This window comes from Bubalus bubalis, chromosome 12 (assembly GCF_019923935.1).
Source record: "Bubalus bubalis isolate 160015118507 breed Murrah chromosome 12, NDDB_SH_1, whole genome shotgun sequence".
NCBI lineage: Eukaryota > Metazoa > Chordata > Mammalia > Artiodactyla > Bovidae > Bubalus > Bubalus bubalis.
In genome coordinates, this window is record NC_059168.1 from 84,891,786 (window position 1) to 84,914,351 (window position 22,566).

At 42.1% G+C, this 22,566-nt stretch overlaps 1 long non-coding RNA gene across 8 annotated transcripts in view; it reads left to right on the forward strand.

Moving 5' to 3' along the window:
• Positions 1 to 223: 223 nt before the first annotated feature.
• LOC102400625 overlaps positions 224 to 22,566 on the forward strand; it is a 57,897-nt gene continuing 35,554 nt past the window's right edge. For all 8 annotated transcript variants that reach the window (XR_006543574.2, XR_006543577.2, XR_006639826.1 and 5 more), the window contains exons 1-3: positions 224 to 286; positions 812 to 960; positions 1,616 to 1,842. This is a non-coding gene — a long non-coding RNA (uncharacterized LOC102400625). The remainder of the gene's footprint in view (positions 287 to 811; positions 961 to 1,615; positions 1,843 to 22,566) is intronic.

Here is a 22,566-nt window from a genome sequence, read left to right on the forward strand (position 1 = left end):
CTTGAAGGGCAACGTCCCAGAAAGAACATCACTGAGGGATCTGGGCAGCAAAGAACCTACTGAGTTTTAAGAAATGTGTTCAATATTTTTTTTTTAAATGTGCTGCATGCTAAGTTGCTTCATTCATGTCCGACTCTTTGCAACCCCATGGACTGTAGCCCTCCAGGCTCCTCTGTCCATGGGATTCTCCAGGCACGAATATTGGAATGGATTGTCATGCTCTTCTCCAAGAATCTTCCCAACACAAGGATCGAATCCACGTCTCTTAAGCCTCCTTCATTGGCAGGTAAGTTCTTTACCACTAACACCACCTGGGAAGCTATTTTTTTTCTATGTGGTTCATTTAATCCCAACAGCTTTGGGGCACGGGGATTTTTATTCTCATCATAAGGAGGAGGAAATGGGATCTCAGATGACAGAATTCAAGGTCACATGCCCTGTAAGAGTCTCATATTCCTTGCAGATAAAACGGATTTGTGTTACCTATTGCATAACATAATCACAGATTTGACATTGAAGTCAAGAACATAGTAGGTGCTCAATGAATGACAAACATTTTTATATGTGGGTAAAAAAGATCCAAGTTCCTCAAAAGAGCAGGTGCTTCCTGTTCACCCCTCAGTCTCCTCTGGGGTCCAGCCAAGCAAACCTCACTCCCTGTCCTTTTTTTCCATGACCACAAGCACAGAGACTGCTCTTCTAGCCTCTTTACACCGAAGGTCCTCTCTCCCAAGCAGTAGATGGAGTGGGCCCCTGCCACTGGAGCTCTTCTTCCTTCCTGCCTGCAAAGACAAGGCCCTCTTTTTTTCAGGACTCCACTGTCATTCACTTTGGTGACAAGCTAGTGGTGACAAAGATAGCTGAGAAGAAGAGTCAGCCAAGAGTACATTTCCTATAAAGCACTTGATCAGGGACATCTGTCTTCTGTCTCTAGAACCTTCGGAACAGAAGATAACAGCGGTAAATATGCTTCTCAGTCTTTATCCTGCCAGGTCAATGTGGTGTCCCCCTCAAAATTTCCCAGGGGGGCTTGATATGCAGAAGGGGATGTCCATTCCTCCACAACGGCTCTTTCTTCCAGAAGATCAGTTCAGGTGGATTCCCTCTGTAGTCATCTCACCTGGGGAGCTTTTATATTTTTGACACTCCAGATGACGAGATTCACTACATTGTACTTCTGAACCACTCATATTTGGGTACTTTTGTTCGTACCTGCAAACGTGATGAAGGATAGTTCAGTCAGATTAAATGGGAGAACAAACCCTTTGAGATGGTAAAATTCTTCCCCTTAGGGTTTTTGTTTTATGTTCTGTGAGGTTTTTTTTTTTTTTTTTTCCTCCCTTTCTGGTTTTAAATATTGGGTGATCATGTTTGAAACTATATTTTACAAAATAGAGGAAGCCAAAGTAGAGGGTAATAAGGGCCTATAAGCCTTTACTCAGAGATAAGCTAAGAACTGTTAATGTTTTGAGTATTTCTTCCTAACATGTTTTCAGTCTTATCTCTCTTTGTGTGGGTGGGATCTCATTGTGTGTGTGTCTCTGTGTGTGTACCCTTCAGCGTCCTTATTTCCTCAGCCAACCTAACCCATGAATATTTTCCCTTATCATGAAAGACAAGGAAAGACTGAGAAACTTCTACTTGGAAGAGATTAAGGAAAAATAACAGCTTTATGCAAAATGGGATTCTGGATGGAGTCCTGGAACAGAATAGGCTCATTCATGGAAAAACAAGCAGAATTCAATCAAATGCCAGTTTGGAAACACTAACTTCCTGGATTTGATCATTGTTAATTGTACCATCATTACGTAAGATGTGAGTATCAAGGACGCTGGTTGACAGGTATGTAAAAACTCTCTGTACTTTGTTTGAAACATTTTTGTAAGACTCAAGTTAGTTCAAAATAGAAAGTTTAACGTGGTTTTTTTTTCCTCATTGTATAAGAACATGCATCTCATAGATAGAATTTGTATCTATTTTTTCAAGTGCCGCATGGCAATATGCTGCACCATTCATGTAATGAGGACAAGTATTCCTATAACTCACAATTTTGAGAATATTCTCAAAATAAAGCCCCAGAGGGATTTTACCAAGTCAAAGGAATAAATGAAAAAGTACCCAACACCAAATAATTATGTTACCATCATCAGAATTATCCTGTCTATAACAACTGCTCCTGAAATTCTCAGGTTTAGTTTTCAAAGTCCAATAGCAGCCTTCTTGTACTGGTTCTGGAAATACAATTACTAAACTAACATTAGATTTAAAGTTCCACTGAGTCCTCAGAGTGCCACCCTTGCTGGAACGGCACCAAAGATTCTCAGTTTCTAGGTGGTGTCAGGTTTACTTTAAGCTTCCTCTCGGTTTTATTTGTTCTACAACAATTTTTTTTTTAATTGTTCCTGTCTTTTTTTTTGAGTTCCTGTCTCCGAACTCACTTCAGGAATGAAAGACTCCACTCTGCTGAAATGTTCCAGTTTGGGTATAGCCCAAGCCCTCTGGCCTATCCTGGCCACAGTAGATCCCACGTCTTGTGGGAAATGTGTCATTTGCATGGCATTTGCCCATTGAGGGTACGTGTGTGTGTTTCTTATGCCAAAGACATTTGAGAGTGTAATAGAGGGTGTTTTGTGTGAGGAAACTGGATGGTGGCTGAGTGATATGTTCCTGTTGCTTGTGGAAATTCCAGGCTAGGAACTGCCTCAGTTTCTCCCTGTGAGCCCAGTAAAAAAAAAAAAAAAAAAAAAAAAAAAGCACCCATTTTATTCAAAGTGCCAATGCTGAATCTGCACAAAACACTGGGTCCTTCATATAACTGAAAAATCCAATATTTTTGCAACTAGTGCATAATTATGGGTTCTCCAGGTGCCGTTAGCTATAAACAACCCACCTACCAACACAGGAGACATGAGAAGAGGATTTAATCCCTGAGAATATCCTCCAGAGGAGGAAATGACAACCCACTCCATTATTCTTGCCTGGAGAATCCCATGGACAAAGGAGCCTGGTGGGCTACAATACGTAGGGTTGAAAAGGGTTGGGCTTGACTGAAGCAAATTAGGTCTTCCCTGGTGGCTTAGAGGGTAAAGCATCTTCCTGCAATGCAGGAGACCCGGGTTTGATCCTGAGGTTTGGAAGATTCCCCTGGAAAAGGAAATGGCACTCCAGTATCCTTGCAAGGAAACTCCCATGCATGGAGGAGCCTGGGGTTGCAAAGAGTTGGAAGCACCTTAGCTCGCACTTGCATAATTACTCACCATAACAATCTCTCACATTCCTGTAAGATTTCAAGTTGGACAAAACCACACACCAGTTATGTCATTAAGCCTTAACCTCCTCCTCTCCATTCCATCCCCTTCCACCGCTCACTTTTCCCCCAGAACACATCATCAAGAAGCATGGTGTATGTGTATGTGTGTGCTCAGTCAGGTTCAACTGTTTGTGACTCCATGGACTGTAGCCTGCCAGGCTCCTCTGTCCATGGGGTTTCTCAAGCAAGAATACTGGAGTGGCTTGTCATTTCCTCCTCCAGGAGATCTTTCTGATCCAGGGATTAAACCCTAGTCTCCTGCATTGGCAGGTGGATTCTCTATCACTGAGCACCTGGGAAGCCTGAGAAGCATGGAGTCTTTGCCTTATTTTAGGGATTGAGGAAATGCAAGCTTACAGAGGGTAAATGACACTCTATATTTAGAGAAATACCCAGTAGCAGAACGCTTGTGCAAAATCATGGGCTGAGTTGTTTTGTTTTAGAAACACAGCTCAGATTCCCTCGAATGGTACCTTAGAGTACACATCAGATGCAAGCCCAGCTCCTGCTTGCATTTCTGGGATTGCTCAGTTTAGAAGAATCTCTCCTCTCTCCTCTCTCTTGGTGCTTCCTACTCTCAAACAGACCTGGTTCCATGAACTTCTGGCTCAATGTTCACTGCCATCTGCCTTCATCAGACTCATTTTGAAGATAGACCTGACTCCCTTGTAAACCAAGAGCACCACAAAGGCAGTGCCCAAGTCTGACTCTTCTCTGAGCCGGTGGCCCACATCCCAGGACCAGTGTCTACCCTGGGATGGAATGATGTCCACTGTGGGTGTGGAAGTGCACTGATTATGGTGAGAAATTTAAGGATGGAAAATATTGAGAGTTGGAAGGGAAACCAATAGGTGTTGATCCCCATTGCTTGCCAGGCTGTGGCTCCAGCACTTTACTATTCTCTTTAACTTCTGACTTAAATAGTATCATCCCCATCTTCAAGATGAAGTCAGTCGCACTCAGAGATTAGGCCATATCTCTAAGGGCATCTAACTAGTAAGTGGCAGCACCAAGATTTGAACCTAAACTAGGCAATTCCTTAATCAGCTCTCTTTGTACTAAAAGACAACCCTGAGTGAACTGGCAAGGTTAGGAGGAATTTCCTTTCTTAAGATCAAGGACTAATCTCATTTATCACATGAATGTAATACAGCAAGTACCTGAGAGAAAAACAGGATAGGAAATTTTCTATATGTATTTGATATGTTGAAGGAACATTGGGGTCTATTTCCATTGCCTTTCTACACATTTTTTTTCTATTTCAAACAGAACAACTGGCTATTTTCCACGTTGGTACAAATGAATGTCTAAATTGCAAAGGTGCCCAGAGCTCAGACTTACTTAACTTTCAGCTTAGGTATCCACCCTGTGTTGCACAATCGTCAAATGGGATGTGATGCAATTTTTTTAAAACAGACTTTGCAAAACAAGTATTGAGTAACTCAAATTGCTCTTTATCCTTGTATGCGCTTAGCAACCTTGCAGGTCTGTTGGATAGAAAAAAAAAAATGTGCCCTTGGACAGCAGTTCAGCAAGATCCTCAAAGGCTCAGCAAAGCAAGAGGTTTCAGAGTGTTGTAATCATTCAAGCTGGCTGAGATTAACTAGGAAGCAAGTGAGAGAAGTGCTCTGTTCTGCTGCCCTCCCCCCCACACCCCAGCCCTCACCCCCACCCGGTGGACACAGCAGGGAGAGAGGCAGAAGCCAAATGCAGGGACAGACACACTTTAGTGTTTGCATTGTGGACTGCAGGGCCTGATACGGAGGTTGAACATTTTCTAACACGTTCTTTTCTGTTGAAAAGATGATGTAACATTACAGAAAATTTTGAAAAAAAATTAATCATGTCTCCTTTTATCACCCCAACAGAAGTGTTTTCATTCATAGTTTATGCTGTGGGGCAGAATAAAGGAAGCATACCACCTATGGAGCATTATGGGGTTACAAACTGGACTCAGTAATATATGTTGATAATCGAATTTATCTCTGACAAAAATCCTCCAAGGTCTGTCAACACATTTTCTCCCATTTTACAGATATGAATACGAACATAGCAGATGTTAATATCTGAATAAAGTTTCCTGAGCAAAGCATTAATCTGGGATTCAACCCCAGTTCTGCACGACTACAAAGTTAATTCCACATCATTGTCAAGCAGCCTTATATCTTTCTCAGTTATCATTATATCTAAGCATGTCATTCTACTATCCATGTTTAAATTAATACTTTAAAATATGTAATCAAAATATCAATAAATATAAGATTATATGCATATACTTACACACCAATATATATGGAGAGGAGAGTTTTTTTTTTTTTTAATAGCTTACAAGATAGATTATGGAGATTTGGTGAGTTCAATTTCTGATGGGAGAGGCCAGCAAGTTGGAAACAGGAAAGAGCTGCACCCCAAGTCCAAAGGCAGTCTACTATAGGACCAGAAAAGTCCAACATTGCAAATGAAGACTAAAGGCAGTCTGCTAGAGAATCCCTGCTTGTTCCAGGAGGCCGGCCTCTTGAGCCATCAGACCCTCCACTGATTAGATGTGACCCACCTACATGTGATTTCAATGTTGACCATGTGGTGATGTCCATGTGTAGAGTCTTCTCTTGTGTTGTTGGAAGAGGGTATTTGCTATAACCAGTGCATTTTCTTGGCAAAACTCTGTTAGCCTTTGCCCTGCTTCATTATGTACTGCAAGGCCAAATTTGCCTGTTACTCCAGGTATTTCTTGACTTCCTATTTTTGCATTCAAGTCCCATATAATGAAAAGGACATCTTTTTTTGGGTGTTAGTTCTAAAAGGTCTTATAAGTCTTCATAGAACTGTTCAACTTCAGCTTCTTCACCATTAATGGTTGGGGCATAGGCTTGGATTACTCTGATATTGAATGGTTAGCCTTGGAATCGAACAGAGATGATTCTGTGGTTTTTGAGATTGCATACAAGTACTGCATTTCGGACTCTTTTTTTGACCATGATGGCCACTCCATTTCTTCTAAGGGATTCCTGTCCACAGTAGTAGGTTTAGTAGTAGGTCGTCTGAGTTAAATTCACTCATTCCAGTCCATTTTAGTTCGCTGATTCCTAGAATGTTGACGTTCATCTTGCCATCTCTTGTTTGACCACTTCCAATTTGCCTTGACTCATAGACCTGACATTCCAGGTTCCTATGCAAGATTGCTCTTTACAGCATCAGACCTTGCTTCTATCACCAGTCACATCCACAGCTGGGTATTGTTTTTGCTTTGGCTCCATCCCTTCATTCTTTCTGGAGTTATTTCTCCACTGATCTCCAGTAGCATATTGGGCACCTATCGACCTGGGGAGTTCCTCTCTCAGTATCCTATCATTTTGCCTTTTCATACTGTTCATGGGGTTCTCAAGGCAAGAATACGGAAGTGGTTGGCCATTCCCTTCTCCAGTGGACTACATTCTGTCAGACCTCTCCACCATGACCCATCCGTCTTGGGTGGCCCCACATGGCATGGCTTAGTTTCATTGAGTTAGACAAGGCTGTGGTCCGTGTGATCAGATTGACTAGTTTTCTGATTATGGTTTCAGTGTGTCTGCCCTCTGATGCCCTCTCACAATACTTTCCTTCTTACTTGGGTTTCTCTTACCTTGGACATGGGGAATGTCTTCACGTCTGCTCTAGCAAAGCTCAGCTGCTGCTCCCTACCTTGGACAAGGGGTATCTCCTCACGGCCACCCCTAGTGACCTTGAACGGGAGTAGCTCCTCTCAATCTTCCATGCCCATGCAGCCGCCGCTCCTTGTACTGGGATCTGACTGTGGCTCAGATCATGAACTCCTTATTGCCAAATTCAGACTTAAATTGAAGAAAGTAGGGAAAACCACTAGACCATTCAGGTATGACCTAAATCAAATCCCTTATGATTGTACAGTGGAAGTGAGAAATAGATTTAAGGGCCTAGATCTGATAAATAGAGTGCCTGATGAATTATGGAATGGGGTTCATGACATTGTACAGGAGACAGAGATCAAGACCATCCCCATGGAAAAGAAATGCAAAAAAGCAAAATGGCTGTCTGAGGAGGCCTTACAAATAGCTGTGAAAAGAAGAGAAGTGAAAAGCAAAGGAGAAAAGGAAAGATATAAACATCTGAATGCAGAATTCCAAAGAATAGCAATGAGATTTAAGAAAGCCTTCCTCAGCGATCAATGCAAAGAAATAGAGGAAAACAACAGAACAGGAAAAACTAGAGATCTCTTCAAGAAAATTAGAGATACCAAGGGAACATTTCGTGCAAAGAGGGGCTCGATAAAGGACAAAAATGGTATGGACCTAACAGATGCAGAAGATATTAAGAAGAGGTGGCAAGAATACACAGAAGAACTGTACAAAAAAGATCTTCACAACCCAGATAATCATGATGGTGTGATCACTCACCTAAAGTCAGACATCCTGGAGTGTGAAGTCAAGTGGGCCTTAGAAAGCATCACTATGAAAAAAGCTAGTGGGGTGATGGAATTTCAGTTGAGCTATTTAAAATCCTGAAAGATGATGATAAGAAAGTGCTGCACTCAATATGCCAGCAAATTTGGAAAACTCAGCAGTGGCCACAGGACTGGAAAAGGTCCATTTCATTCCAATCTCAAAGAAAGGCAATGCCAAAGAATGCCCAAACCGCACAATTATACTCATCTCACACAATAGTAAAGTAATGCTCAAAATTCTCCAAGCCAGGCCTCAGCAATATGTGAACCGTGAACTTCCAGATGTTCAAGCTGGTTTTAGAAAAGGCAGAGGAACCAGAGATCAAATTGCCAATATCTGCTGGATCACCGAAAAAGCAAGAGAGTTCCAGAAAAACATCTATTTATGCTTTATTGACTACAAAGGCCAAAGCCTTTGACTGTGTGGATCACAATAAACTGTGGAAAATTCTGAAAGAGATGGGAATACCAGACCACCTGACCTACCTCTTGAGAAACCTGTATGCAAGTTAGGAAGCAACAACACAGTTAGAACTGGACATGGAACAACAGACTGGTTCCAAATAGGAAAAGGAGTACATCAAGGCTGTATATTGTCACCCTGCTTATTTAACTTATATGCAGAGTACATCATGAGAAATGCTGGACTGGAAGAAGCACAAGCTGGAATCAAGATTGCTGGGAGAAATATCATCACCTCAGATATGCAGATGACACCACCCTTATAGCAGAAAGTGAAGAGGAACTAAAAAGCCTCTTGAAAAAAGTGAAAGAGAGTGAAAAGGTTGGCTTAAAGCTCAACATTCAGAAAACGAAGTTCATGGCATCCGGTCCCATCACTTCATGGGAAGTAGACGGGGAAAAAGTGGAAACAGTGTCAGACTTTATTTTTTTGGGCTCCAAAATCACTGCAGGTGGTGACTGCAGCTATGAAATTAAAAGACACTTACTCCTTGGAAGGAAAATTATGACCAACCTAGATAGCATACTAAAATGCAGAGACATTACTTTGCCAACAAAGGTCTGTCTAGTCAAGGCTATGGTTTTTCCTGTGGTCATGTATGGATGTGAGAATTGGACTGTGAAGAGAGCTGAGAACTGAAGAATTGATGCTTTTGAACTGTGGTGTTGGAGAAGACTCTTGAGAGTCCCTTGGACTGCAAGGAGATCCAACCAGTCCATCCTAAAGGATATCAGTCCTGGGTGTTCATTGGAAGGAATGATGCTGAAGCTGAAACTCCAGTACTTTGGCCACCTCATGAGAAGAGTTGACTCATTGGAAAAGACTCTGATGCTGGGAGGGTTTGGGGGGCAGGAAGAGAAGGGGACGACAGAGGATGAGATGGCTGGATGGCATCACCAACAACTTGATGGACATGAGTTTGAGTAAACTCCGGGAGTTGGTGATGGACAGGGAGGCCTGGCGTGCTGCGATTCATGGGGTCGCAAAGAGTCGGACACGACTGAGTGATTAACTGAACTGAACCTACATGTGGAGGACAATCTGCTTTACTTAAAGAACATTGATATACATGTAAATCTCATCCAAAAACATCACAGAAGCATCCAGAGGAAAGTTTGACCACATTGTTAACTGAGGCAAGGTGACACAAAATTAACCATCACAATATTCTTTGTATGAGCGTGTTCTATAAATACATGCTGCAGAAAAAATACTTCTCCAGTCTTCTCTGCTGATTCATTTAAAATATGTTCTCAATTTTTTTATGGTTGCTCTGAGAGAGGGCTCTTTCTGAAAACAAACAAACAAACAAACAAAAAACTTATATATACAACATATAAATTAATTCATTCAGAAATATTCATTTTTCCAAGCACTGTGCTAATCTCTGCATGTTCACAGGAAAATAAAATACTGTTCTTTGTCCCAAGGAATTGAGTTTTATGGATAACTAAACTGGAAGTTGCAAAACACTACAATAATTGCTAGAACGACAACAGTCAAGGGTGCTGAGGGACCCTGTCGTTTTGGCCTGCCGTCAGTTTTCATATTGGCACTATGCTACTGGCTGTGCCAAGGGACATTAGAAGAAGCAGTCATAAGAAATATGCCACCAGGCTGGTGGAGCAGTGGGTATGGTGAGGCTGTCACCTACAGCATCCTGTTGTACCTAGCATACAGAAGCTATGAAGACCTAGCGTGAGAAGCATCTTGAACTCAGAAAACAAAGTAACTGTAGTTTCCCATTAGCAACTGGTTAGCTTTTGCCAGAAGAACACAATTAATTCTTTGATTATGCATGTAGTTGTTCTTCGCTTTGGCTATGAAAGAAGAAAAATCCAAAGGTGGAGACCACCTCTGGCAGTCCTTCTGAACCATGCCATATCCGTTTTGTATACTGACTATACTCCAAAATGCTCTCTTTCTTTCTCCCTCTCTCTCTATTCTCTCTCTTCCTACTGCCATTTTTCCTGCAGTAGATTTTTAACAATCTTACTGTATGTAATGCTTTGTTATCGGCCAACTCAAACCCATTCGGGGATGACATAGGAAATTAGGTTGATGGAAAGGCAGATAGATGGATAGATGGATGGATAAATGTCAAGATAGATTTCCCTTTGAAGGAATAATGGGAAGTGCCACAGAAGCATGGCACAGACAAACTGGATAGAAGAGATGGGTGTCTGTTTTTTGGGAGAGAGCGGGGACAGTTTCCACTTGGGGGTACATAGGGCAGAGAGATGGCAGAGCCTGGATTGTGCTAATCTTTGGTGAAAAAAGCTAATTAAATAAGAGACTTAGTAATCACATCATCTGGTTAATGCACTTCAGCATGCGTCCCAGATACTTTGGTCATTATGCTGATGGAAAGCTTTTTGAAAAGGAAAAAAAAAAAAAAGGCCATCTCCCTATGCTCATCCTGCAATTATCCATTTCTTGCCTACCTCTTGCTGTTTTTGATAAGAACCATTAGGATAATAATGACAGACTCTACTCGTGTATTAATAACTCTGTAGATGTACACTTCTTTCTGCCTGTGAAAGACTGAAATGTGTTAACCATTTAAACATCCTCCATTGCACGCAGTGTCAGACCTTTATTAATGGTCGGCTTCAGCTGCCCAAACTCCCGCTTGCTGCAAATGCGCGTGATGTGTAGAAACAAAGCCTTTTCATTTTGCTCATGGTCATTTCCCTTTTTAGGAACTTGAAATGAAATACTGTGTTTATCCTGTATAGCCTAAGAATGTACGTCAGCTGCACAGCCTGAAATAGACATGGTTTTGCTGCCCTAAATATTTGATTCTTGAGTCAAGTTATTATAATTGCTAGACATCCTTCTTTAAATATAGAAGGACAGTCCATGGACCTGCACATTTGAAATAAACACCGCATTCAGAGGTAGCACTGTTTCTATTTGATTTTTTCATAACATCTTTGGTCTTAGTGAGTGTAGTGAAACATGTAGTATTTAATTCATCTAAAGCCTTGCAGCTTTAGGAAGACAAGATCGAGAGGCCTTGGGCTATGAGAAGGTGTTTCTTGTAGTAAACGGGTGTAGTTAGGACAGGACAGAAATGTCAACATGCCCTTTTGTAAAACCATTGTTCATCAGCCATTGCTCCAACTCCATGGCTGCTGTTTCACTGATAAGTAGTTTCAGATTAAGCGTTGAAGGCAAATACATTTACTGCAGACAAAAGAACATAGGAGGGGACCTAACTGCCTTTGAACTGTTTGATAACTTATCTTCTACAGCCAGGGCATTAAGCTTAAGTTGCAAGGCTGCCCTGACATCTGCAGAAATAGCCTTGGGATAAAAATATTTTCAAGTGGTCCTGCTTGGCACAGTCTCAAGTTAGAGAAAAAAAGATAAACAAGAGACTCCAATTCATGTGTACACTTGGAGTGTGCTTACGTATGTGAAATATTTTCACTGTTCACTCTTCTGACCTTATAACACCAGGTTCAACCTGCCTTTATACAGTGTGCATTTGAATTCCATTGTTAATTTGGAAAGGAACTGATATAGTTTGATTTCTTGAAATTAAACTTGAGGAAGAGATCTAAGTATGATTTGTTTATTTGAAGAAGTCCAAGTGAAGGGAGTTTTCTAAAGGCTGTCTTGAAGATAATTGTGAAAATTTTTAGAATACATAAAATTTATCTCTCTCTATCTATCTAGAGAGCAAAACAAGCAAAAGTGGCCCAGCTTGACTATGACTGAGGAGTTGTATCAACTTATGTCCAATACACCTAGTTTTATTTTTCTATCAGTAATTAATGTAGTTAGCGATTATTTATTGGACATTTACTATATATCTAATGCTTGGCAATTTGCTGGACCTTGCTAAGATCTTGATGCCAGGAAATATTGAAGGCAAAACGAGAAGGGGGCAACAGAGGATGAGATGATTAGATAGCATCATTGAATCAATGGACATGAATTTGAGCAAACTTCAGGAGATAGCAGAGATGTTACTTTGCCACAAAGGTCCATCTAGTCAAAGCTATGGTATTTCCAGTAGTCATGTATGAATGTGAGAGTTGGACCATAAATAAAGCTGAGCACCGAAGAATTGATGCTTTTAAACTGTGGTGTTGGAGAAGACTCTTGCGAGTCCCTTGGACTGCAACGAGATCCAACCAGTCAATCCTAAAGGAAATCAGCCTTGAATATTCATTGGAAGGACTGATGCTAAAGTTGAAGCTCCAATACTTTGGCCACCTGATGCAAAGAATTGACTCACTGGAAAAGACCCTGATGCTGGGATAGATTGAAGGTAGGAGGAGAAGGGGACGACAGAGGATGAGATGGTTGGATGGCATCACTGACTTGATGGACCTGGATTTGAGCAAACCCCAGGAGTTGGCGATGGACAGGGAAGCCTGGCGTGCTGCAGTCCATGTGGTCGCAAAGAGTCAGAGAGAACTTAGTGACTAAACAAGTTGCTGGAAAAATAAAACAGATTTAAACAGTTATTTTCTGCCCAAGTTTGCACAAACAGGTACAGAGAAGATTGACATTTCGTGAGATAAGGTCTGTCATCAAAGTGAACAGTGGGACTCTAAATGCTCGGAGAATAGGCACCCCACCCCCAGCCGAGACAGAGCTGGGAAGAAAGAAAATAAGGAGGATGTTTCCTGGAGAGGCTAGCTTTGTTTGCTGCTTTGTTTTGACCGTCCCTTTGTGCTTGGGGATTACAAAGGCAGAGTCATGAATTAATCAGACTTCTCAGCTCCTCACTTACGATCAATGTGTGTATATATGTCCAGATCCTTTCTTACTTTCATTCGCGTATCTATTTTTCTATTTACTTAATTATTTTCCTTTCTCACCATTGTTCTTCACTCTCATTTCTCCTACCCACCTCCACTATGAGCACTAATTCTGTTCTGGGTTCTGTCTTTGTATGTCTTTACACATATGCTGGGTGTATTGTTTTGTAGGCATGCATTTTAATTTCTGCAAGTGGCTTTGTTTTTTGCATCTCGTTCTATTTCTACCTTCTGTCACCTTGCACTGTATTGTTCACATCCCTCCTTCTTCCTGACGTGTGTCTGTGACATCTAATTGCCGCCTAACCACCCTCCTCCATCTACCCTCCTGGGTAATGAGGGACCCGCAGGAACACCCTTCCACCACGTGTGAGGGCCCTGGGAGGTGGACCCTAAAGCATCTAGGATGCTGGCATTTTCCACTTAAAAACAAATGAGTCAGTATTTTCTAACACATGCATTGTGGATAATACAAAGATGTAAAACGTCATCCTTTTCCTCTATGAATTGACTGTAGCACTGGGGAGGAGGAGGAAGTGTGATTAAAATACTTTAATAAAATAAACATGCTGCTAAAAGCGGACAAAATAAAATAAATAACTTTGATAAAAGTCAAAGCGCCTAATCAAAGATTCCAAGCTATAAAAGAATGTAATTGGCCCTTGTCAAGAACCTGTTATAGGCTAGATTTTTTGCCATGAATTTCCCAAGCACTGAACAGTCTTCCTGGTAATAATGAGAGAAGGAGGAGACATCTGAGGGCACAAGCTAAAAAATTTATTTGGAAAATGCAAGACTTATTCAAGGAAGATAGGACTTCTTCAAGCACAGCTAGAAGGCAGAAAGAACATTACATGGGACAGATTTTGTTATTTTTTGGTAACTTTTTATTTTATATTGGAGTGTAGTTGATTGACGATGTTGTGATAGTTTCAGGTATACAGCAAAGTGATTCAGTTAAGCATATACATGTAGCTATTATTTTTGAAATTCTTTTCCCATGAAGGTTGTTACATAATATTGAATAGAGTTCCCTGTGTATACTGTAAGTCCTTGTTGGTTATCCAATTTAAACATAGCAGTGTGTACATATCAATCCCAAACTCTGTAACTATCCCTTCTCCCACCCTTGCAGATGACACTAAAATGCATAAAATCAAACACATAGACAAGAAGAAAACCAATTTCTGTTTTAAAATGTTATATTGAAATGGAACTTTAAAACACTTCAAAATTTGTAATGTATTACCTCTTTCTTAATGAATTAACAGATCTTGTTAAACATAAAACTCTGGCAGTGGTATAATAACTACTATACTTTCAAAATAGTGGTTAGCATAAACCATATTTCAAGATATCCACAATACTTGCAATATAATAGGGGGGAAAATCTATGCTCTCTGTTAGTGGCAAAAATCACAAGTTGTTGCTAACATATAATTGCTGTGCTGTGTGGCTAAATTCCTAGTAGAAGGAAATAAAAAATTTAACTAAAGTGAAAAGTTAAAGCATCAGTGGCTCAGTCATGTCTGATTCTTTGAGACCCCTTGCACTGTAACCTGCCCATCTCCTCTGTCCATGGAATTCTCCAGGCAAGAATACTGCAGTGGGTAGCCATTTCTACTCCAGGAGATCTTCCTGACCTAGGGCTTGAACCCTGGTCTCCTGCACTGCAGGCAGATTCTTTACCGTATGAGCCACCAGGGAAATAGGTATGAGTGAAAAATTCATTGAAGTTCACAAGCTCTCTGTCTAAAGATCTATTGGAAATATGTGAATGCCAGATCAAGAACCCTGTGCTAGAAAGATTCATATGTACAAATATAAGGCAGCACAAAGGAAAATGGCAGAACTAAAGAGGGGATAAGAGTTTAGTCTGATTAAAGATTTGTGTGCAAACAAATGAAAATGAATCCAGATTATGAAGTCTTATGATGCTAAAGCTGAAACTCCAGTACTTTGGCCACCTCATATGAAGAGTTGACTCATTGGAAAAGACTCTGATGCTGGGAGGGATTGGGGGCAGGAGAAGAAGGAGACGACAGAGGATGAAATGGCTGGATGGCATCACCGACTCGATGGACGTGAGTTTGAGTGAACTCCGGGTGTTGGTGATGGACAGGGAGGCCTGGCGTGCTGTGATTCAGAGGGTCGCAAGGAGTCAGACATGACTGAGTGACTGAACTGAACTGAACTGAACATGAAATTTAAGTAATTCTGGCTTGACCTTGTTGACATGGAAAGCTTTATTGAAAAAAATTTGAGCATGAGAGTAGCAATGTCATACATGGGTTCTTGAAGTTAAATCTGATAATCAAAGTAGAAGATACGTTATACAGTTTTTGGATTTGTTATTTTTAAATCCTTGTTTAAGTTTACATAGCACAAAAGAAAGTTTATTTCATTTCTAAATATTTTAAGTCCATTATATTTCCATGTGTAATAAAGAAGTCACAAAGATGAAGATAAGATGACCATCTAGTGGGGTCCATTTTGATATTTAGGTAACCCAAATCTTAGCAATTCTTGGAGAAACTCAAATAATTTAAAAATATCTGAGGAATGCTTCCACCTGTCTGCAACCGTTTCTTTGAACTCCCATCTCCTCTCCCCTTGAGAAAATACACGGTCATAAATGCTAAGGGGGTCAGGACTGAAAGGCGCACAGCAGACACTTCAAGTTCACTGCAAAGAGTCACATCCCCTAACATTTTTTGGGCTTTGGAAATATCTAAAAATGAGGCTCTACATACCCTCTACTTAGATTTAAGAGTTGTAAACCAAGCTAAAAATCAGTTCAATAAAAAGAATATTTTTTTTTTTTGCCAGCAAGCTTATTACCTTGACAGAACCTCAGAATGACCTGGAAGGCTGTGGAGAACCATCAGCACCACAGTGCAGCCTCCTCCTTCTCCCCCACCCCACAGGTCCCCCTCACGAACATGTCCTGGTACACTCTCCTCCAGGTTGACTCTTGACCATCCTTTGTGTCAAAAAATGTGCACCCTAGTGGCACAAGCAACCTGCACCCACATGGATCATGAGAAGAAGTCTATGCTAGTTCCAGAAGGGAGCTCTGGACAACTTGGTGGGAGGGGCGGATTGCATGATCCTTGGCTCTTCGAAACTGAGTAGAGGGTACAGTGATGACTCGTCACCCACTGGGGAAGGTTACAGGCAGAGGAAGAGTGTGTGGGGCCTCAGACAAGGACTCTCTTGTCTGGGATGACATTCAGGACTGGTTGTATGAAGGTGTGAGCTTTTCATTTGGGGCTCATTTTACTGACAGATGGGGAAAATTGATAAAAATACTGTCACTATGCTGGTGTAGTAACTGCTTAATTACCAAAAGCTAATCACTGATTTGTTCTTCTTATAAACCTATCCATCTATTATTACATATTAAATACATATATGACCCAATAGGCCTAGAAAATGGAAATGACTTACTAAGAATGAACAGCTATACAATCCTAGATCCAAGATCCCACCAAAATGTTTTTAAAAGTCAAGGCTTTTACTCCTTATCCTAAGCTGTTAAGACTCAAATGGGATACAATATTTAAAATTTGATTATTAATTTACTGTCAAAGTCTAGACAGACTGTTCTGAATGTTCTTAAAGAACAGTAGCTCTTCATAACTTTCAAATAATTTGTGGATTGGATTTCTGGAAACAGTAAAAGTCATTCAGTTCCTAGCAGGCTTTATTAATATGGAAGGTCAAAGTCACTCATGTCATTGTATTGTCTGCCTATTATGTGGACAGTATCTTATTTTATAATATTACCTTTCTTTCCATCTCACAAATGGGCAGCTGAATCTCACGTAACTGCCCACTTAAACTGGGCTTCCCAGATGGTGCAAGTGATAAAGAACGCACCTGCTAATGCAGGAGACATAAGAGACACAGGTTCAATCCCTGGATGGGGAAGATCCCATGGAAGAGAAAATGACAACCCACTCCAGTATTCTTGCCCAGAAAATCCCAAGGACAAAGGAGCCTGGTGGGCTACAGTCCATGGGGTCACACAGAGTCGGACATGACTGAAGTGACTTAACACGCGCACATGCCCATGGAAACATAATTAGGAAAAGGTAGATCCGAGTGTTTCAAACATCGTCTGTTTCTCTTTCCTTTGAACTACAATGTCTCTTAAGTTGAATCATGAAGGTGGAAGACAAATGGGAAAGTCACATTCTATGGGGTTACAGGGAAGCTCTCCTTGTCCACTGATATTATGTCTAGGAGAATATTTAATTGGATAAAGAGTGTGAAATCAGGAAATGCCAGTGAATGTTGTTTGTTTAATGAATCAATTATATTGAATCAAGTGTTACATATCAGATATGTTCTCTAGCATAATTTCTCCACATCCCCAGGGAAATTCATTTATTGAGAGATACTTTTATTCATTACAAATACAATCTATGCATATTATGTCACAAATCAATCTATATATGTGTGTGTGTGTGTGTGTGTGTGCTGATATTTTCCACTGAGCACAAACTCATCCTTCAAAGTTCACACTACTTATTATCTCTTCCCCAGCTTTCCCGGTCTACCACGCTCAAATTGATGGCTCCCTTTGTACCTCGATTGTTTCCTCCAGAAAAGTCAATGACAGCAGTTCTAACAAGTGTCTGAATTATTTGTTTTGAGGATTGTCTCTCACTAGACTCAAAGGTACTTGAAGTCAGCAACTCTGTCTTTTAATCTCTGCATTTTCACTCTCCAGCACAGCAACAGCACAGGGAAAACACACAAATATATATATTTTTTAATATAACGTTCGATCCAATTTATTTTAAAACAGCCTTGTTTTGCTGGCTTGATTATTATATGGAATTAAAATCAAGTCCAACAAATACAACACTATTTGCTGAGTCTATATTATGTGCCAGCACAATACTTTCTCAACCTCTGCTGGTTTGAATATGGCAATTTTTGATTATTTCATCTCACCTCTGTCATGTTAATCTTCCGATCTGTAAGAAGTGTGTATGCATATGCCTATGTGTGCCCTCATATGTACATGTGTGCCCATATACATGTGTGTGCCCATGCATGTGTGGGAGTATGGTATATGTTTGCATACTCTCAGGATGAAATGGAGGAAGTCTGTGGGCTGGAGGAACAACCTGCTTGCCAATGTGGTCCTCATTCTCCTCCCTTATTCCTCTTCACCATCACATAAGCACCTAGAAAGCATGTCAGGCTGTCCTGCTGAGCTGAAGTCATGGCAGTGTCTGTGCACTCGAGGGCAGGCTCATCTTCTTGTCCGTGACACTTGTCCATGACCTTAATACATAGCCCCAGCTCTGGATATTGATTTCTTCTTTTATGTTTATGGATCCACTCCCTGCTCTTCCTGTGACAATGCTGAGCAGAGCCAGTCTTTCTCCATCCATGTAGAACTGAGCCCTTGAGAGTCCAACAAGTTCCTGAATGGACTGGATCCACCAGGGCAAAGATTTCGGGGATGGGAATGTTGGTGGCACGGAGATGTCTCATCTTTCAGCCACTCTTATGTGCCACCCTTTAGGCAGATACTGTGGAGGGTCGTGACGTAGACAAGAGCCCCGCCCTCTGAGGTCTAACTGGGGAGAGAGATACAGAGTCAGGGTCTTTTGTTTGCTCTTGGTGGAGGCAAGAATGGAGCTGTGCCCAGCAGAGGAGGTGCTCAGCTGCGTGCTCCATCCACAGCCTCAGGGAAGATCAACTCGTGGAACTGACACCTGAGCTGCATATTGAAAATCAAGAAAAAAGCCCCTCTGGTGAAAGAGGAGAGAAGGAGGGGCTGTGTGGAGAAGCCTATAGACTGGAAGACAAAGAAAGTAATGTGACATTGTATTGATATAATGTGTATTGTTGGGACCACCAACCGTTTGGTGCTCATAGTAAGAGGTGGGAGGATTTTCGGTGTTCTCTCTGCTGTGTTGTAATAACTTCAGCTTCGGCAAAGCTTCATGTTTCTCCCACCTTGTATATTGGCTGCAGTCACTGTGTTGGCCACAGCAGCTGTGACTAGGATCCATGTTTTCCTCTTTATTGGGGGTCTGTTCTTGTGAGGAACATGCTCTTATTAAGGCAGAGGGAGAAGAGGGATGTTAGAACCACGCACGACTCCAAACGCATCTGCTCTTTGTGGCCTGGATCTCAAACTCTAGCGCTATTCATGGAAAAAAAAAAAAAAGAAAAAGAATGCATGAATGAATGATGTAACTGAGAGCATGTATCCCATCCTCCTCTAGGGAAATTTGCATGCTTCATTTTACTGTTCCTTCCTTCTTTAAAATATCCCAAACTGTGCCAGTAGTAGGCTTTGAGGAATGACTTGGAGGAAGAAAAGAAAGAGGTTGAAAAGGAAGAGAAAACTTTCTAAATGCCTGAGATTCCAGCCTATCACTCATTCATTACTGTCCACTCCATGCTGTTGTTGCCCTCTGAGCTTCCACCCTTCTGCTGTCTCAGGGCCATCGAAGGGCTCCTGATAGCCGACAATCTAATTAACCAGACTGGAGGACCTCAGAGGAACAGGGCAGGCTCACTCCAGCTCGTTAAAGGCTCCTGTCTCCTGCTTGGGAAATCACTCTCTCATTTACCAGAGCTGTTTGCATTTTGCAGCTCCCAGGGGAGAGAAGGCTGTGCTGGTTGAATTCCTGGCTAAGCCATTTGGCCCAGAGCCTCCATAAAACCTTGGCCCCAGCCTTCCTGACTTGGGTTTTCCTCGTTAAACCTGGAGACAGGAACCTGCTGTTGGGTCTGCAGAGGTTTAGGTGAGACAGACTGGTCTCATCTCTGGGAGGGCCCAGGATGGGGACAGAAGGGAAGGCAGTGGGGGTTGCTGGGGAAAGGGACCAGGGTAACAGCAAAAGCAGAGATTTGCTGATCAGAGCTCTGATATCCACAGACAACTCGAAGCCACTCTTTGAGAGTCCTTGTAAGTGAAGGTGTTCGTTGCTCAGTCATGTGTAACTCTTTGCGACCCCCCTGGACTGTAGCCGGCCAGGCTCCTCTGTCCATGGAATTCTCCAGGCAAAAATACTGGAGTGGGTAGCCATGCTCCTCTCCAGAGGATCTTCCTGACCCAGGAATTGCATCCTGGTCTCCCACATTTCAAGCAGGTTCTTTACCATTTGAGCCATGAGGAAAGTTCACTGTGGACAGCTCCCACCCATTTGAAACTTGAACTGACCCGTCTGTGCATTTCACACTATCATTTGGTTGATGGTCTATGCAATACTCAAAGGGTCTTCTTGCTGTAGAAGAGTAAGATTACCTTTTAGGGGATGATAGAGGATGAAATGGTTGGATGGCATCACTGACTCGATGGACATGAGTTTGAGCAAACTCTGGGAGTTGGTGATGGACAGGGAAGCCTGGCAAGCTGCAGTCCATGGAGTCACAAAGAGTCAGATTTGACTGAGCGACTGAACTGAAATGAACCAAACCTTCAACTTTACCTGAGAGAAATGCATTAGAGCAAAAAGGGACCCAGAAGAATACAAGCCCCTCCCCCAGGCCCCCAAAAACCTTTTGGCTTCCACTGCCTAGGGAATGGTGTGGGTTCATTTTCCTTTGAAACTCTAAAGGTCAAGGTGGCTCAATGGAGGGGCTGGTCCAAGTCACATAGCTCTCAAGTGGCAGGTCCAGAAGGAGGACTTCTGAGTGGTCACTCATCCTGCTGGAGCCTCAGGATCCCTCGCCAAGTCACTACTCGTCGGTGGGCCAAGAAAGTGCACAATCCTTCGGCATATAGACCTCTTAATGGGGTCCAGAGAGAGTTTATGGGTTTTTCACCCAGACGTGCCTGGCTTCCAACACCAGTTCCCCCCACTTGTGAATGATGTCATCCCAGGCATGTTACTTACACTTGCTGACCTGTAGCTCTTTGAATGTAAAACTGGACCAAAAGGGCTTCCCTGATGGCTTAGTGGATAATAATCCGTCTGCCGATGCAGGATACAAGGGTTTGATCCCTGGTCCGGGAAGATCTCACATGCTACAGGGCAACTAAGCCCATGCACCACAACTACTGAGCCTGTGCTCTAAAGCCCAGGAACTGCAACTACGGAGTCTGAACGTCTAACTATTGAAGCCCTCTTGCCCAGGAGCCTGTGCTGCACCACAATGAGAAATTCGCACACTGCAGCTAGAGAGTAGCCCCTGCTGGCCACAGCCAAAGAAAAGCCCAAGCAGCAGTGAGGACCTAGCACCGCCAAAACTAAATGAATAAATAAAGTTATTAAAAAAAACAACAACAACTTTGAGTAACTATACCTTCCTTGATGAGTGGCTGAAAGGTTGGAGATTATAAACATGAGGTGATTAGTATAACACCTGACTCCTGGTTGCTAAGTCATTGGGAGCCTGAGTCATATTTGCTGGCTGCATAAATTAATGAATGAGTAATAAGTGGGTGGTCCCTGAGGCCTTTCCCAGTCTAATAGGCTCTATTCCCTTTCATGATGTATTCCTCAGGGTATTTAAAAGTGAGGTTTCTAAAATGTGCTCCATGGAACTCAGCACCTGGGTAGGAGGTGAGCAAAGTGATGCTCAATACTTTTCCTCTCTGATTCTAGATACTGTGTTTGATTGCCAGTCTCCGCTCCCCAGGACTGTGTTTGCTGCTGGAATCTAGGATGAAATCGCACTGCGTTCAAGATGAATGTAATTAAGAGTCTTCTAAGATTCCCGACAGGTAGCTTTCAGAAGCTATTCTAACAGGGCCGGACTGCCTAAGGGTCTCTGCTCTGGCCCTGAAATATCCTTTCTGTAGTGTTCTCCCACTTAGTACATTCGAAACACAGCTGATTTCACTGCCTACACCTGTTACACGCTAGCCCTTAAAATGATGAAAAGATGAATAAATGGTGTTGTGTCTGCCTCTATAAAGAACAACAGCTTAAGGAAACGGCAACCCACCCACTCCAGTTTTCTTCCAGTTCTTCACCCACGCCATTCCCTAGGCAGTGGAAATCCCATGGACAGGGGAGCCTAGTGGGCTACAATCCATGGGGCCACAGCCAGACACGACTGCCTGACTAAAGCAACAACAATTGCTTCCTGAGTGCTTCTGTGTCCCATGGACTGTGTTCCATGTTTCACATGCAGTAGCTCCAGCTCACAGACTCGCTTTATTAAATTTTGCTCTCTATAGCCTTTTGTTCCCTCTAAATTCAAAACATAAATGAATAAAATTCAAGAACATTCAACAGGTCAGCTTTTGAACACTCAGAACTCTCCATTCATCTCCCAGTAATTTCATCTCCCTGATAGAGATGTTGCTGTATGGTCACTTTTGCTAAAGGGATGATTAAAGCCAGTGCACACTTGAAAGATGAAGAGATGATCCCAAGTGTGGGATAACCTCAGGAGGACTCCAGAGCTGTGTGGTCCTCAGGCACCTGTTCAGCCATCTTACTAGATACCTACTTTCCTTCCAAAGTGGCTTCGATGAACAAAGTTCCTTTCCATCATCTACACATCTGACATCTTCACTATTTGTGAGGATAAATGGCCACTTCACAATCGTTTGGGGGTGGAGGTGTCA